Raw genomic sequence first — 14,540 nt, 5'->3', positions numbered from 1 at the left:
ACATTCGCGTGCAGACAGACACGTGCACACGGGGCTGCGGTGTGCAAGGCACAGCCCAGGCCACCGGGGCTCGCACGGCCCCCACAGCCAAGGGCTGCCAGAAACTCCGCCTTCGCGGGAAATCTGAGAACACGCCCCCAGGAGCCCTCCGCCCCTTAAGAGAACAAGCACCGGTCCCGCTGAGCCTGCTCCGCAGGCCCCCAGCCCCCAGGACCCCCCCGCGACAGGCCTGCCCCTCCCGATGCACAACAGGGCCAGGGGCACCAGGCTCAGCCACCCAGTCCGCAGCACCCAGCCCGGTGTGCACGGCCCCGTGACGCCCGCCACAGGGAGCAGAGCGGAGCCCCCAGGGAGAGACAAAAAGGCGGGAGAAGCCGGGACCGTACTCACCGTCGCGCGTGGAGGGGAGAGCGAATGGGCTCCAGCACCTCGGGCGACTCGGTTCCCACCTCCCCCACCCCAGAGAGGCCGGCAGAGGCCTCACTCAGCATCCCCGCAGGGAGCGGGGCACCCCTGCCTCACAGCGGACCGTGCCCGACAGCAAGCAGGCCCCTCTCTGCGCCCTGCGGGAAGGGGACCGAGCGTGGCGCTGCTCCCCCACGCTGTTGTGTTGCCGCACGAGGGCCCCAGCCAACCCCGCAGCACCTGCCCCTGGGGGAACGGACGCCCCGCGTGCAGCCGGCCTGCCGAGGAGCAGAGCTGCTGCGGCACCCGTCGGCAGCCGCACCCGCTCCGACCCGCCAAAGGAAAACAAGCGAGGCCCAGCAGGAGAGTGGCGGGAGGCTGGGTGGTCCAGACGCTCGGCCTTGGGCAGTCTGCTGCCTGGCGAGTGGCCACTTCTGCCTGCTGCTGGGCAGGAGTGAGACGGGGAGGGGCAGGGCAGCACTGCCAAGCCCTGCGCTGCCTGCTGGGGGCCTGGAGTAGGGCCCCTGCATCCTCCTCCCTGGGGCCGATGCTCCTGGGGCCCTGATGTGGCCTCTCAGAGCCCAGGGGGCCCTGGCAAGCAGCTACCACTGCCCTGTCTTCCTCACCCAGTGCACCCGCCAGGGCTCCCAACACGCCCACCTGCAGGGCCACTGGCCATCGGGGCCTGGAGGCCCATGCCAGCCAGCCTGCCTGTCCTGTCCTGCCAGCCACCCGGGCAGCCCCAGGAAAGGGGCCCTCCTCAGCCCCAGGGCCCAGAACACCGTCCCCTCACTGCAACCAAAACTGGCCTCCCCCTCACACACCACTGCCGGGACCCTCGCAAGCCCCACGCTGTTTGCGGGACCTCAGGGCTCCCGCCCCCGGGCACCGGGCCGGGCAAGGACGGCAGGGCTCCGGAGGAGTGGGCACCCAGCCCTGCCCAGCCCCGCAAGCACACATGCGCACCCGGAGACCAGACCCCCCCAGCCCTACACACACGCACAGACCAGATCGTCCGCAGCAACACCCACGCCTGCCCACGGCCCGGGCGCAGCCACAGCCTCTGCGAGGCCCCCGCTTGCCGGCCCTGAGAAACCCTTCCATGCCCCGGTCACCTCTCATTCTGAGGGTCAAAATTCACTCCTGGCAGCCGATGGTTGATCACAGCTCGACCTTAAGGGAAGACGGCCGCGGAATGGCATTTTAAGCCACAACGCCGTTTCTAATGGACGTGGCTCTGTCACCAGGAAAAACACTCCAGCAGGCCTGACAGGAGCGGCGACCCGCCCCCGCCCTCCCCGAGCCATGGACGGTTCAGCTTCAATTTTTAATCCGTTGATGAAATATTCACGGGCCGGGGAGGGGCTCACATTTCCCGAGGTGTTGGGTCCCTGCCCTCTCCAGGGGCTCCCTGAGCCAGGAGGACACCGAGTTTGGGGTAAAAAATCAGGGCCGGCCAGCGGAACAAAGCCCACAGGGGGGGGGCCAGACACCTGACCCCCACCACAGCCAGCACCCTGCATGTCCCCGGGGCCACGGGTGCCTGCCTTCCCTGTGTCCCTGCTCTGGGTGCGTCACAAACCCTGCTGCTGGTCAGGGGCCTCCGATGGGTAAGTCCTACCAGAAGGACACTGTGGCCTAACGTCACCAGCCATGAGCCCTGGCCCCAGTCCTGCCCTGGCAGGACCTCCATTGCCGGCTCAACCCTCCAGAAGGACCAGCCCTGTCCCCAGCACTCCACTTCCTAAGCAAAACGTCCAGGTGCCTGGCCCCTAATGCCGGGACCACCCCACATGCGGGCAGGTACACCTTGAGGCTACAGAGGCCTCTCTTGAAGGCTGAGAGGGCTGCCCCGGGATCCCAGAAGGGGACGCTGAGGCAAGAGAGGAGTAGCTCTGCCCTCCCTCACCGAGGAGCAGGAGCACAGCCAGGTGGGAAAGGCACGTGACGCCCTGGTCCCGTCATGGAGCCACCGCGCGGCCAGAGCCAATGAGGGGCGGCGCGTCAACGTCTGGCCCAGGCCCAGGACCCCCAACTCCCCGGGAAGCGTCCCCACTCGTGGCGGCATGGCGAGGACGTGCAGGGCGAGGACGTGCAGGGCGAGGATGGCCGGCCCACCTCCCGCCCACTCCGCCTCTCAGCAAAGGAAAAAACCGTCCCAAAGGCACAGAAGCCATGTGTGGCCAGGAGACCCCCACCCCGAGGAGGAGGAGGGGAAGGACAGGCAGAGAGGGCCCCAGCCTCAGCCCCAGACGGACGCCAAGAGCAGGGCTCCCTGCGCCCCAAGTGCCTCCTGTTTCCCGCCCAGATACGCAGCGAGCCAGGGACGGAGGCCACAATCCTCCCGGTGCCATCGGGCAGGGCAGAGACCACAGGCCCCTAAGAGGGAGCCCAAGCCTCTCCACAGGCAGCCCCCCAGGAGCCTCTAGCTGCCCACATGCGATCCCCATGGCTCTGCACCCTCCTTCACCCACAAGGGAACTGAGGCACAGAGGGCCGCCAGAGCTCCAGCTGGTAAGTGGGGGCCTAGGTGTGAGCCCAGGGGCTCGAGGCCGAGGCTGGGCTTAGTGCTCTGCTCCGCAGTGCCCGTCCCAAGGGACTCCCCGAGGCCAGTCCCCCCTCCCTCCCCACCTCCGGCTGGGGGAGCCTGACACTGCACAGCTGCCCTGCAGCCCCGACCGGCTGTCCGATCAAAGTACCGGGGACAGGACACTTCTGGGGTCTCGGGGCCAAGAACCCCGCCCGGCCCTCTGCTGGGCCTGTTCTTCCTGACCCCAGGCCTGCATGTGCTCCAGGTGGGGGGCTGAGCTAGGGTCCGGGGTCCAGGGCATGGCGAAGGCCGCGTGGGAGGGCAGGCCAGGCCAGGAGGAGAGGGCAGCGCTGAAGGCAGAACGCGATGCTGTCCATGCAGCTCCATGGCAAGCAGCCCGCCCGCCCGCTCACCCCTGCACAGCCCCCCTGGGAGCGGCCCTTCCCCGCTCCGGGGACTCATGGGCACGCAGCCGTCACTCCCAGAACAGACCCTCTGGTCACCACTGCCAGGGGCAGGGATTTTGCCCGCAAGGGCACAACTCAATCAGTCCCAATAAATCTTGGAGAGGTCGAACCTCACCAACACCCAGCACTGCTTGGCCCCGGGGGCCGCCCGCCAGCTGAGGTCCAGCTGCACACAGCCCACCCAAGCAGCAGGCTTTCCTTCACTCGATCCCAGAGCCCTCCAGAAGCCCCGTCCACGTCCTACTGGTCATCGAGGGATGCCCTCTCCCCCCCACACCAAACCTGGCCATGCCCTGCACCGTGGTCAAGGTGCCCCTGGCCCAGAGCTGGCCTAAGCAGGACCACCGACTGCGCACAGTGACCAGGCATAAAGCCCGGGGCAGCTGGGGGACAAAGGCCTCCATAACCCAGCGTCGAGGGTGGTGGCTCCAGGCCCAGCTAGAGCAGGGGGCTGGGGTCTGCAGCTCTGGCCAGATCTTACCCCACTTCCACCCACGCCCCCCAGCTGCCAACCGTGAGCCCAGGGGCAGACCAGGTCCCTGTCGGGGCAGCGGGGCACAGCCCAGCACCACCCACCCACCCCCACCACGCGCGGGCCCCTCTTCACTGGGTCCCCAACGTGCCCCACCCCTGGAGCCTCTCTCAGTGACAAGACCCCATCGCTGTCACTCACGCTCAGCAAAGCTGGCGTCAGGGCACAGTTCCACTCTCACTGGGGACTATAAACCCCACAGGGACCAGCTGCCCTGCTGCACGTCCAGCATCCGGGAGGTGTTCTGGCGACTTTCACTGCCTGACGGCCGCAGAGGGACATGCACGATGGAACCCGAGGACCCTGGGAGTGGGTGCGGATCTCACACACGGGAGTGCCCTCTCTCAGGAAGGGAGGTGAGGAGGAATCCCCACGGTCTCTGAACTCTGCAGAGCTGGAACCACAGTGTGTGGTCCCCTAGCCATGACCCCCGGCCACCTGCGGCAGCGCGTTCCTCCGACTGCCCTGAGCTCCGAGAGCAGCCGGCCACCGGCGCCCTCCCAGGGACACAGCACCCCCACACCAGCAAAAGCCACACGATCCCCGCTGCCACCTGTCCTCACCCTCCAGCCCCTGTCAGCTGACAAAACGCAGCCCCAAGAACATTCTGAGCTCTGACCACAGACCCCGGAGTCCCACGTTTCCCCCTCAAGCCTGGACATCAGTCCAGGCTCCACGCAGCCCTGTGCCGCCTCGCCGGCCACCTGCCCAGCCGGAACCCCGGACCCCGCCCCTGCCACACCCCACAAATGGTACCTCCCCGGGGCCCAAACCTCTCGGGCAGCCCAAGCCCCTGGAACCCCAGCCTGGCCTGTCGCGGTGGCTCTAACTGCAGCCAGGTCCACCAGTGCGCCCTACCTCCTCGGGGCCTCTGGACCACTCTTGCCGGGGACCGGTGTCTCCCAACCTCCACCAGAGTCCTTGCTCCCCACTGAGCCCTACAAGGGCTTCCCATAGCTGTCAGGGCAGGCCCAGCAACCCCGCCCCCACGGTACCCCACCTGGCTTTTCCTCCCACCAGCCTTGCCTCCTGCCCCCACCTCGGGGCCGGACCCAGCACCTGCCCTGCACCAACCCTCGCAGCCCAAGCTCACTCCCTAGTCAGGGCCTTTGCACACACCCCCCCTTAGCCCAGAACGCCCTTCCTCCACGGCTCTGCCAGCTACATCCTCCCCGCTCACCAGCTCACCTCTAACGTCGCCCCCACAGACCCGGGACTTGCCCACGGTCAGCACAGGCCCCAAGCGATCCTAGCTGAGTCCCCGAGCTCCTCTGGAGACAGGGGTGCAGGGGTCAGAGGGGAGCCTCATCGCGGGCCTCCCCCCTCAGCAGAGGCCCTGACACTCCCGCGGCGGCGGCCCCTGGCATTCCGGCTCCCCGTGCATCCAGGCGGCGTCTGCCCTGCGCCGTCTGGCCTTCTGGGCTGACGGAGGCACCAGGCTCGGGCGTGGAGACAAAGGCAGGCTGACCACCAGGAACCCACAGTTAATCTCCGTCCACACCACGGTGAGCTGGGCCGTCCTCCACCCCGAGATTTACATTTTTATTAAATCACAACGGAAAATTAGAAACATTATTACTTCCCTCAATCTGTAACCCTTTGTCTGCCAGGCTCTGTACCCACTGCCCGTGCCACCTACCCCGGGGTGATTTCAGGGCCCTTCCCCACAGCCCAGATCCACCTCCACAGCCGGGGCCCCTCCCTACAAGGCCCAGGGGCCTCCCCCATTGCCGGGGCCCTCCCCCAAAGCCCGGGTCTAACCCAATACTTCTCAAACCTTCCCCAGTGGCCTCAAGGCAGACAGCACCTGCCCTCAGACCTCAGTTTCCCATTTCTAGAAGATGAGAAGAGTCAGGAAGTGGCAGAGTCTTGGCCAGGCCCCCCACTGTTGCCCCTCCACCCAGACAATGCCCCAAGCACCCAGGGCCCCCAAGAGCTCTCGCTACGCAGAGCCCAGCAGTGCCCCAAGGACCAGCCCCCAAAGGCAGCACCTTCCCTTCAGCCCTCCCTAAGGCACCCACTGTCTCCACAAGGTCACCCATGGGAGGAGGCAGAGGCCGGGCAGCCGCAGACCCCAGAAGTGGGGTCTTTGTTCATGTTCTTCCTGTACCTGCTGTGCTGAAGACGTGGGGGTGCCAGCGGTCCCTGGGGCACCCAGAGTCCCAGAGCTCACACCCTGGCCAAGGGAACAGACGGGAGCCCCACAACAAACCTTCAGAGGAAAATAAGCAGGCTAGGCTGGCTGAGGGTGACCGTGGGGGAGAGGCCACAGCGGTGGGTGGGGGACACCCAAGAGAGATCAGAAGGGAGAAAACGGGGGCCACGGGGCAATGTAAGGAAGAGCATTCAGGAGGCAGAGCACGTGCAAAGGCCGTGAGCAGGGAGAGGGCTGGGAACATTCGAGCTACAGGAAGCAGATCGGCACAGCGGGCCGGCCTCCCCCGCAGGGACCGGCGCCAGGGCCAGAGCTGGGCCTTCATGAACCCCGAGGACCGTGCCGGCCTGGGAGAGACTGAGAAAGGGCGGCACGGTCGGGGTCAAGGGTTTTGGAACAAGTGAGCCCCGCCAGCAGGCCCTGTGTGGTCCCCGGCAGGAGGTCACGCTGAGCTGTTGCCCCCACATGCCCACCCCAAAAGCTGCTGCCAGCCCCCAACGCAGTCCCCACAGGGAACGTGGGGAAAAGATACCATCACACGCAGAAGACACTGGGCCTCAGGCGTGGGAAAGAGCCTCCCAGGGGTGCGGGCGGGGGGCATCTAGCAGGGCTTCCTGTAGGAGGGGGCATCTGGGCACAGCACGCAAAGCGGGAGCAGCAGGCGCCGTCGTCCTGCCGGGCGGTGCCCCTTGTGCTCATCTGTGCCAGGCGCTGACCCAGATTTAGTCACGAATGAAGCGGGGGAGTCGAGACTCATTACGCCCCACTCTCCCCGGCCCTGCGCGGTGCACTGACGGTGAGTGGGGGGCGACAGGAACACCCGCACCACACTTAATTTCAGCTTTAATTGTTCTCTCCCTCCCTGCGCTTCCCCCATCCCCCAGGGAAGAACCTTTTTCAGCTCATGTTTCACAAATATCTTGAGGGATCAAGGAGGTAGCTGGCACCAAGGGCGGGGGCTGTGGGGGGGGCACTCAGCCATCAGACGCTGAACTAAGACCCGGCAGGAGGGGCCGGGCTAAGAACGCAGAAGGCGAGGTCTGAGTGACAGCACCGTGTACCCCCCTTTCCCCAAGTGCGTGGTGGTGGACCCTGCTGACCCCAGGCCACCGGACCCAGGCGGACGGAGCTTCCCAGCCGCAGGCTGCAGACCCCGACCCAGCCGCCTGCACGCCGGCCCTGGGGGGGCCCCGGAGGCCCATAAGCCCAGGACATGCACCCACCGCCGGCGGGCGAGGAGCCACGAAGCCCCCCCTCTGCGTTTGGCCCAAACTTCGGCCTCCTCCCGGCCCGTGCACCCGCTGGAGCTGGGGCTGCCTCAGGGCGCAGACACTGCCCCGAGACCCGGTGGGGGCCGGTCTCCCCACCTGACCGAGTGGAAACTGGGGCCCGGCCCCAAACCGTACCACCCCCCACCCCGACCAGGCGCTCGCGGACAGCCTATGGGGGCGCGTCCTCCGCCACCTCCTGCACAGACGCGCTGCACTGGGGGCCGCAGCCTCGGCGGTGGGAGGTGCCCTGTCCAAGGCGCTCGAGCAAAGGCCCTGTGAGTGCCGGCCCCCACTCCCCACCAGGAAGCCCCCCAGGAAGCCCCCCAGAAGGCTGGCCCCGGGCCGGAGGGCTTCGGCGCTCCCTTCCACAACCACATCATGGAGGGAGGCCCCAAGCCCCAGCCTGCAACTCTGCCGGGGCACCAGGACACCAGGCACTGCCGCCGAGGGGTAGCGAGACCCAACCCAGGAGAGCCCCTGGAGGAGGCTGCATCCACGGGGAGGGGCCAGAGCAGGAAGCTGGCGGGTGAAGAGGCGTGTGGGTGGGAACCAGAGGCAGAAGCCGGCCTGGCTCCTGAGGACTGAGAGGTGCCCCGTGTAGCGGCAGGAGGGACAGGGTGGGCGAGAAGAAAGCCAAGCCAGGAGGCACGGAGGACCTTATCTTGCAGGCACTGGGGAGCCGCAGAAAGCAGTGCACTGGAGAGCGAGGTCTGGGGTAGGGGGTGGGGAGACACCCCCGGACACACCCCCAGGCTGAGCCCAGAGCCCCGGATCCAGCCCCACCCCCAGTGTCTTACTGGGAACCCAGAAGCAGGAATCAAGGGCTCCACTTCCCACCTTGGAGAGAAATCTGGGCCCTGTGGCAGATGCCCAGGGTTGGGGTTTCTGTGGAGAAACCTCCGGTTTCCCCCACCCTGCGGCTGCTGAGTCAGGAGCACAGGGGTGGGACCCAAATCACAGACCCTTCCAGCAGCATGGGCAGGAAGCCAAGTCCGCTGGCCCCGAGCCCTGCCAAGCGCCTACTGCATACCAGCCAGCTCCCAGCTGAGCAAGCCAGCTCCTGGCCCCTTGCCACAGTAGCAGCCCCTCCCAGGACCAGAAGCCACACCATCCTCACTCCTCAGGGCTGGAAGGGACCCACTTGGAGCTGGGGGAACCAGGGCCCAGGGTGCGTGAAGGTGGCCTTGTCCGTGTTTGGCCCAGTCCCCTCTGGGGTATGGAGCAGATGGGGGTGGCAGGGACCTCAGAGGACAGGGACACCCCGCTCGGGCCTAGGGACCAGCTTCAAGGGGATGGAGGCCCCATGGAATCAGGCTCAGGACAGGAGAGCAGGGGAAGGTGGGCACACCAGGCAGACGGCACTGTGTGCACAAAGGTCCAAGGTGGGCACACGCAGGGCACGGCCCCACCAGGAACTGCCACGGGGGCCCCCACGAGGGAGGCCGCGTCCGGGGGGAGAGCTGCCTGGGCAAGCCCACCCCACCCTGATGGGGCTGGAGGGCTGGCACGGGGCCGGAGGGCACTGCAGGCAGGAGGGCAGAGGGCAAGGGGGGAGGAGGGGACGTCCTATCTGCTGACCAAGCCCCCGCCCCCACCGCCCTCAGGGAGAAGCGCTCTTTCCCACAGTTACGAAAGATCCTCTTTGCTTGAAGGAAGAAGGGGAACCCAGAACCACTCTACTCCAGGCCTCGGTGTTCGCACTCACTGAAGGTGGGGGCTGGTCCCCTGAGATCCAGGGGTCCCTCCCCGACAGAGGACACCCAGACACCCATCCCTACCCGGGACCCAGGGAGAGGCCCGCGAGGACTGGACAGGGAGCGCGACCCCCCAGTCCTCGCCAAGGCCACACCAGGCGACAGGTCCCACTCCTGACCCTGGGGACTCCTGGTTCCCAGGATGGCTCTGGAGCCCGCTGCCCCGAAACCACCCCTCCCAGGGGAGCGGAACTTTCACATCCTCCCCACGCTGCCCAGCCCAACACCGAGCGCTCCCCACCTTCCAGGCGTCGCTGGGCGCTGACGGGCAATCCTTGCCATGTCCCAGCACCAGAGCAAGAAACTCCTCTCCCCACCGGGCAGATGAGGACCCCGAGGCTCAGAGGGGCCCCCGGCCGCCAGTCCTCCCTGCTCCCAAGCAAGAACGGACGGTCTGGCCCGACCTAGGTTCACCCTCACACCCACCCCACGGCCCCACTGCACAGACAACAAAGTCCGGGCTCCGGGAGCGAGCCCCTGGCCCGGGCCACACAGCTGTGCAGGCCTGAGCACGAGTCCAGCCGCCCCCGCACCCCAGAGCCGCCCAGCCCACGCAGGGCTTCCTGGCTGCGAAGAGGAGCCCCTCGGCCCCGTGACAACACGGCAGCCCCCCCAGCCAGATGCTCCCTGCCCACACAGGCCACCCCCCACGGGCAGGGCTGGGAGAAACCCGTAAGCCGTGGGCCTCTCCAGGGAGGAGGCGCCCCCCCCCCCCTCAGCTGCGGGATTTGGTGTCCTGGCCCGTGATCAAGGGATGACCCACGATCCCGGCACCCACTCGGGCACATGCACACACACGTACCGCCCGCATCACTCACACCACGGGGTCTGGGCAGAGGACTACGGCTGCCCGCTGTGCCCGCCGGAGCCAGCCAGAGCAGCAGGTTCGTCCCCCACTGCCGCCCACTACCTCCTCTCCAGGCAGGCCTGAGTGCTGCTGGGGCTGCCCATGTCAGCCCAGGAGACCACACCTGGTGTCCTGCAGGCAACGGGGGCCCAGAGGCTGGACCTGGGAAGCCCACCCAGGACTTCCAGGAACGGCAGCAGGCCCCAGGGACCCGTGGGGCTTGGTGGGATGGGTTCCGGATCAACAGCTGCTTGGCCTCGGCCCTGGCCGCCAGTGATGGACAGACACACACAAAGTGGGCCCCGCTGGTGCAGAGTGGGTTGGACCCGGCCCAGACGCCCTCACCACGTCTGTGCCCTTTGCCTGTCCTTGGGAGGCCCCCGGCCCGCTGAGCCCTGAGCCCTCACCCAGACCCACCTGTCCACGCTCGGCCACTGGCCACGCAGCACGCACCAGGCCCCGTACGTGTTGGCAAGATGGGCCGATGTCCCATGTCCCCATCCAGGCAAGCAGCTTCCCGACATCCAAGCCCCCCTGGGGCCTTCCATCCTGACGGTGCAGCCCCCAGCCTGTGTAGAGCCCACCCGGGGTCCTAGAGAAACCCCACCCCTTCACTGCAGGCCCCCCCACCCTCTTCTGCCCGGCCCCTCCCCACTGAAGGCCTGGAACGGGCCCAAAGCAGAGTCCCATGCTGCCTCCTGTGGGAGGGTCGCAGCAGGGTTCTGGTTTTCCTTGCCTCAGTTTCCTCATCTATGAAAGGCCAGGAGAGAACGCGGCCCCGAGCTGTGTGACCTTGAAGATCTGCCTGGCCTCTCTGAGCCCAGGCCTCGTCTACACACAGACACCGTGGGTTCGGCACAGACCACGCTGGGCGCCCAGCGGGCTGCATCCGGCTCGTCCCACAGCCCAGCCCCACTGGAGCCTGTGCGGGCCCAGAACCTCCTCCAGCCTACTCTCACCGTTCAGGACCCCACGCCACAAATGCTGTGTTCACACAGGCAGACAAGGTCCCCAAGACCCCGCACCCTGCGCTGGGCCGTGAGCCCGAACCTGGGGTCTCCACGTGCCCCACAGCCAACAGTCCCCACCCCGGGAAGACGCCAGCTGGCCTGCCGTTCCAATGACCCCTGCCCTGGGGGTGGGCTTTGCTCACCCCACAGCACAGCCGGTCTCTCGGGGCCCAGGGCCCTTGGTGGACATGGTCTGAACAAGGCCAAGTCCAGCCCTGCCCTCAACACACCCTGTCCAGCCAGGTCCAAGGCAGGAACACTACGCACTTATCCACCCGCAGGGCCACAGCCCAGCCCACCTGGCACACACACCTACACCAGTCACCCTCTCTCCTCTGCCAGGCCACCCCAAGCCTCAGCAGCCCCCTGAGAACCATGGAGGGGTGTGAGGAAACTGAGTCAGGAACAAAGACACACCCACTGCCATCACACACCCCCCGCCATGGCTGGTCCCAGAGATGAGAAGGGGCCACTACAGAACTATCTGGTGAGGGAGTGAGCTCCCCGTGACCGAGTGAGTGCAAGCCAAGCTGCCGAGACCCGTCCCCGCCCCACCCCCAAACAGAATCACAGACACTCATCTTCTCGGAGGCCCCAGGCCTGGGCCAGGAAGCCGGGTGGAGCCTGGAGGGCGGGGGCCTATCTGACCCAGAGCTGCTAAAAAGAGCCAACAGGGAAGTAAAAATAGGAAATAAAAATAAAATTGCCCCAGCCAGCTCTGGTTGTTTGTGTAGGAAACAAGGCATGTACCCGCCCCACGAGGAGGGCTCAGCACCGGCCCCTCCCAGACGAGGAATGTCTCCCCTAGGCTCCAGCTGCCATCAAGACCTCAAACACACACTGGAGACTCGAAGACGAATCCCGAGGGCCTGGTTCAACACCCAGCTCTGCCACCACCCAGGCGGGTGACCCTGGGCAAGGAGCTGAGCCCCCCGTCCCCATCGGCGGGTTACGAACCTACCTCCCGGTACGGAGGGACGGAGGGAGGGACGGGGCAACACCATGGTTCACACAAGGCTCCTGGTACCCCCACACACCTTTCTGCCAGAATCCCCCCAGGCACATTCCCTCTGCCAGCGCCCCATCTGCACGCTCACTCTGCCACGAAAGGTGCGCAATCAGAAAAGCAAAGCACCAGACTAGAGTGAGAGACGGGATCCGGCTCCCGGCTGGCCCCAGCTCACTGTGCGGCAATCAGGCCTGAACTTCCTCATGGAACAATCAGAGGAAGCCTTCCTTCCTATCCTTTCCTGTCGGGCCCGTCCAGGACTGGCACTAGGCTCATTCACACTAAAGTGTGCATGACTGACCCTGGCCTCAGGTGTGGCTCGCTCTCCAGGGTACAGAGCTGTGCAGAAGAGAGTGAGCTGATCCTGGAGCTGAAACACCCAGCCGGAGGGCAAGGAAGGCCCACGTGGGCCCAAGCATGTGTGCTGTCCGCCCCTACCCCCCCCAGCATGAGGGTCCTCCACCACTGGCCCTATTCAGTGAGGCACCTGCTGGGTCAGCACTCAGCCTGCACCTGTAGCAGTGGCTGTGTGTCGCCGGTGGGCCCCAGCAGCCCCCATGTGCTAGTCCACAGTGCCCCCGTCACCCCAGGAGCCCTCGCAGGCCACCCCTGGATCTGACGCCCATAGCCCCCTCCCGAGAAACTGAAGTGGGCTGGGGGGTGGGGGGGCCAGAGAAGTCTGGGGTGACATAACCGGTCCGACCCAGCACCAGTCGGCCCCAAACCACCCTCCCCGCGAGAACCCGCTGTCCTCTAGAACGCACACCAGCTCCCAGCCCTCTCCAGCCGCAGGTGGAACCCACCCGCCTGCCAGCCCCTGCCGCTTCCTTAGCAATGACTGGCTCAGACCTACCCAGGCCTCCCTGTGCACACACCCGTCCACACCGTCTGCTCTGCCCGCCCTGAGGGAGCCAGCCCATGGGAGGGCAGGCCCATCTGCAACCTGGGCAGGACCGTGCTGGCCAGCAGGAGTGGGGGGCAAAGCCCACAGACCACACACAGGCTCGGAGGCTCACACGGGCTCACACGTTCCCAGGCTCACCGGCTCACACGCTCTCGCAGGAACTCATTCAGAGCTCTCCGGCTCTAGAGAGAAGGGAGCCTGCCAGGTCCCTCTGCCCCGCGTGTGTCTGGCTCTGAGGCCCTGAGCACAGTCTGGAGAGGACGGGGCCCCAAGGGCGGGCCGGGGTGAACACGGGAGCAGTGGGCCATGTGCCCAGCACCCTGCAGCCGACAGCCCCTCAGAGCCTGCCGGAAAGCAGGAGGTGGGGGGCCCCGTGGCTGGGGGAAGCCAAAGACAAAAGGTAGACTCTGGGCCCCTTGACCTCCAGGTCCTAGGGCCAAGCCTGAGGTCAGAGACTCCAGCAGCCCACCTGCCACGGGCACCGAGGCTGCTGACCGGGATCGGAGCTCGCAATCACGGCTTCTGGCTGGTGGGGGCCACGCACCAAGCAGGAGTCTAGGCAGCCAGGGGGACAACAGTGGGGACCACGGTTCCCTAGTTCCGCAAAATGGGGGGCTAGCGGGAAAAGGGGACACTAAGAGGTGCAGAGCCAGCAGGGCAGGGAGGCCCAAGCCTGGGGCAGATCCTCTTCTCACTCTAGGGTCCCTGAGACACCCCCACGAGGCCCGACCACTACCCCAAGGCCAGGCTCAACCACAGGGCTGGGCAGAGCACGGGGCCTGGCCTCAGGGCCCGACAGAAGCGGTGGCTGAGGGGGTGAGGCGCACTGATAACGAGCTGCGCAGCTTATCAGCCACATCCAGGGCCAGTGTGGGCTGGCGGACTGGCCCCTCCCCCTCCCACTCGCCGGCTCTGCTGCCCAATGCAGGGGACACAGTCACTACCCACGGGCAGATAAGGCCCAGGACTGGGCTGTGGGCCGGGAGACAGGGCTCGCCGCAGCGGGCAGACCCACGCAGGGGTCACGCCTCTCCCAAGCGCTGCAGCCAGCGAAGGCACCGGGAGACATGACCTTGCGCTGGGACCCTGGGCCTGCTCAGAGAGACTGGGCATCCCTAGTCCCGCCCACGGCCGGGAGCACCCAGATCATGTCCTGACGGGAGGCAGCCTCTGAACACCATGACCCGCTCTCTCTGTAAATCTCATCCCACCGCAGCCAGAGAGAAGTCGGCAGGCATCAAACGCCTCGTGGTAGGGGGTGGGGGTTCCAGGCCAAGGGCCACGCCTGCACGCCTGCCCACCCTTTCAGCCGAGGAGGGAGGCCCAGAAAAGCCCTGTATGTCCCAGGCCTTTCCTCACCTCCCGCAACCCTCAGATACCCTGGAGCCATCGTGAGCCCTGTTTGCAGGTGTGGACACCAAGCTGGGACCCGAACCAGGCCGTTCGGCCAAGGCATGTGCTCCACGGGCACAGGTGGCAAGAGCGGGACGGGCCTCCCGTGTCTCGGGCGCCTGGGGCCAGCCAGGGTGGAAGGAAGCTCTTCCAGCAGCTGCCGAGCCCCGCTTCCCACAGTCCATCCAAGAGCTGGGGGCAGAGGGCACGGCGGAGACAAGCCCCACACCCCACTCCACGGCAGGGATGGGGGTCCCCTCCTTC

General features: G+C 66.7%; 1 protein-coding gene across 2 annotated transcripts in view; it reads right to left on the bottom strand.

Moving 5' to 3' along the window:
- The window catches only part of RXRA (retinoid X receptor alpha), a 91,704-nt gene that overhangs the window by 64,916 nt on the left and 12,248 nt on the right, over positions 1-14,540 (bottom strand). The window contains exon 1 of one of the 2 annotated variants that reach the window (XM_044264531.1): positions 4,793-4,851. The exons of the other annotated variant lie outside the window; for it this stretch is intronic. The gene's annotated coding sequence lies outside the window, so the exon portion shown is untranslated. Of the gene's footprint in view, positions 1-4,792; positions 4,852-14,540 lie in introns of those variants that run through there. 2 annotated transcript variants of the gene reach the window in all.

This window comes from Neovison vison, chromosome 9 (genome assembly GCF_020171115.1).
Source record: "Neovison vison isolate M4711 chromosome 9, ASM_NN_V1, whole genome shotgun sequence".
In the NCBI taxonomy this organism is placed as follows: domain Eukaryota; kingdom Metazoa; phylum Chordata; class Mammalia; order Carnivora; family Mustelidae; genus Neogale; species Neogale vison.
This window is presented reverse-complemented; position numbering and strand designations above follow the sequence as displayed.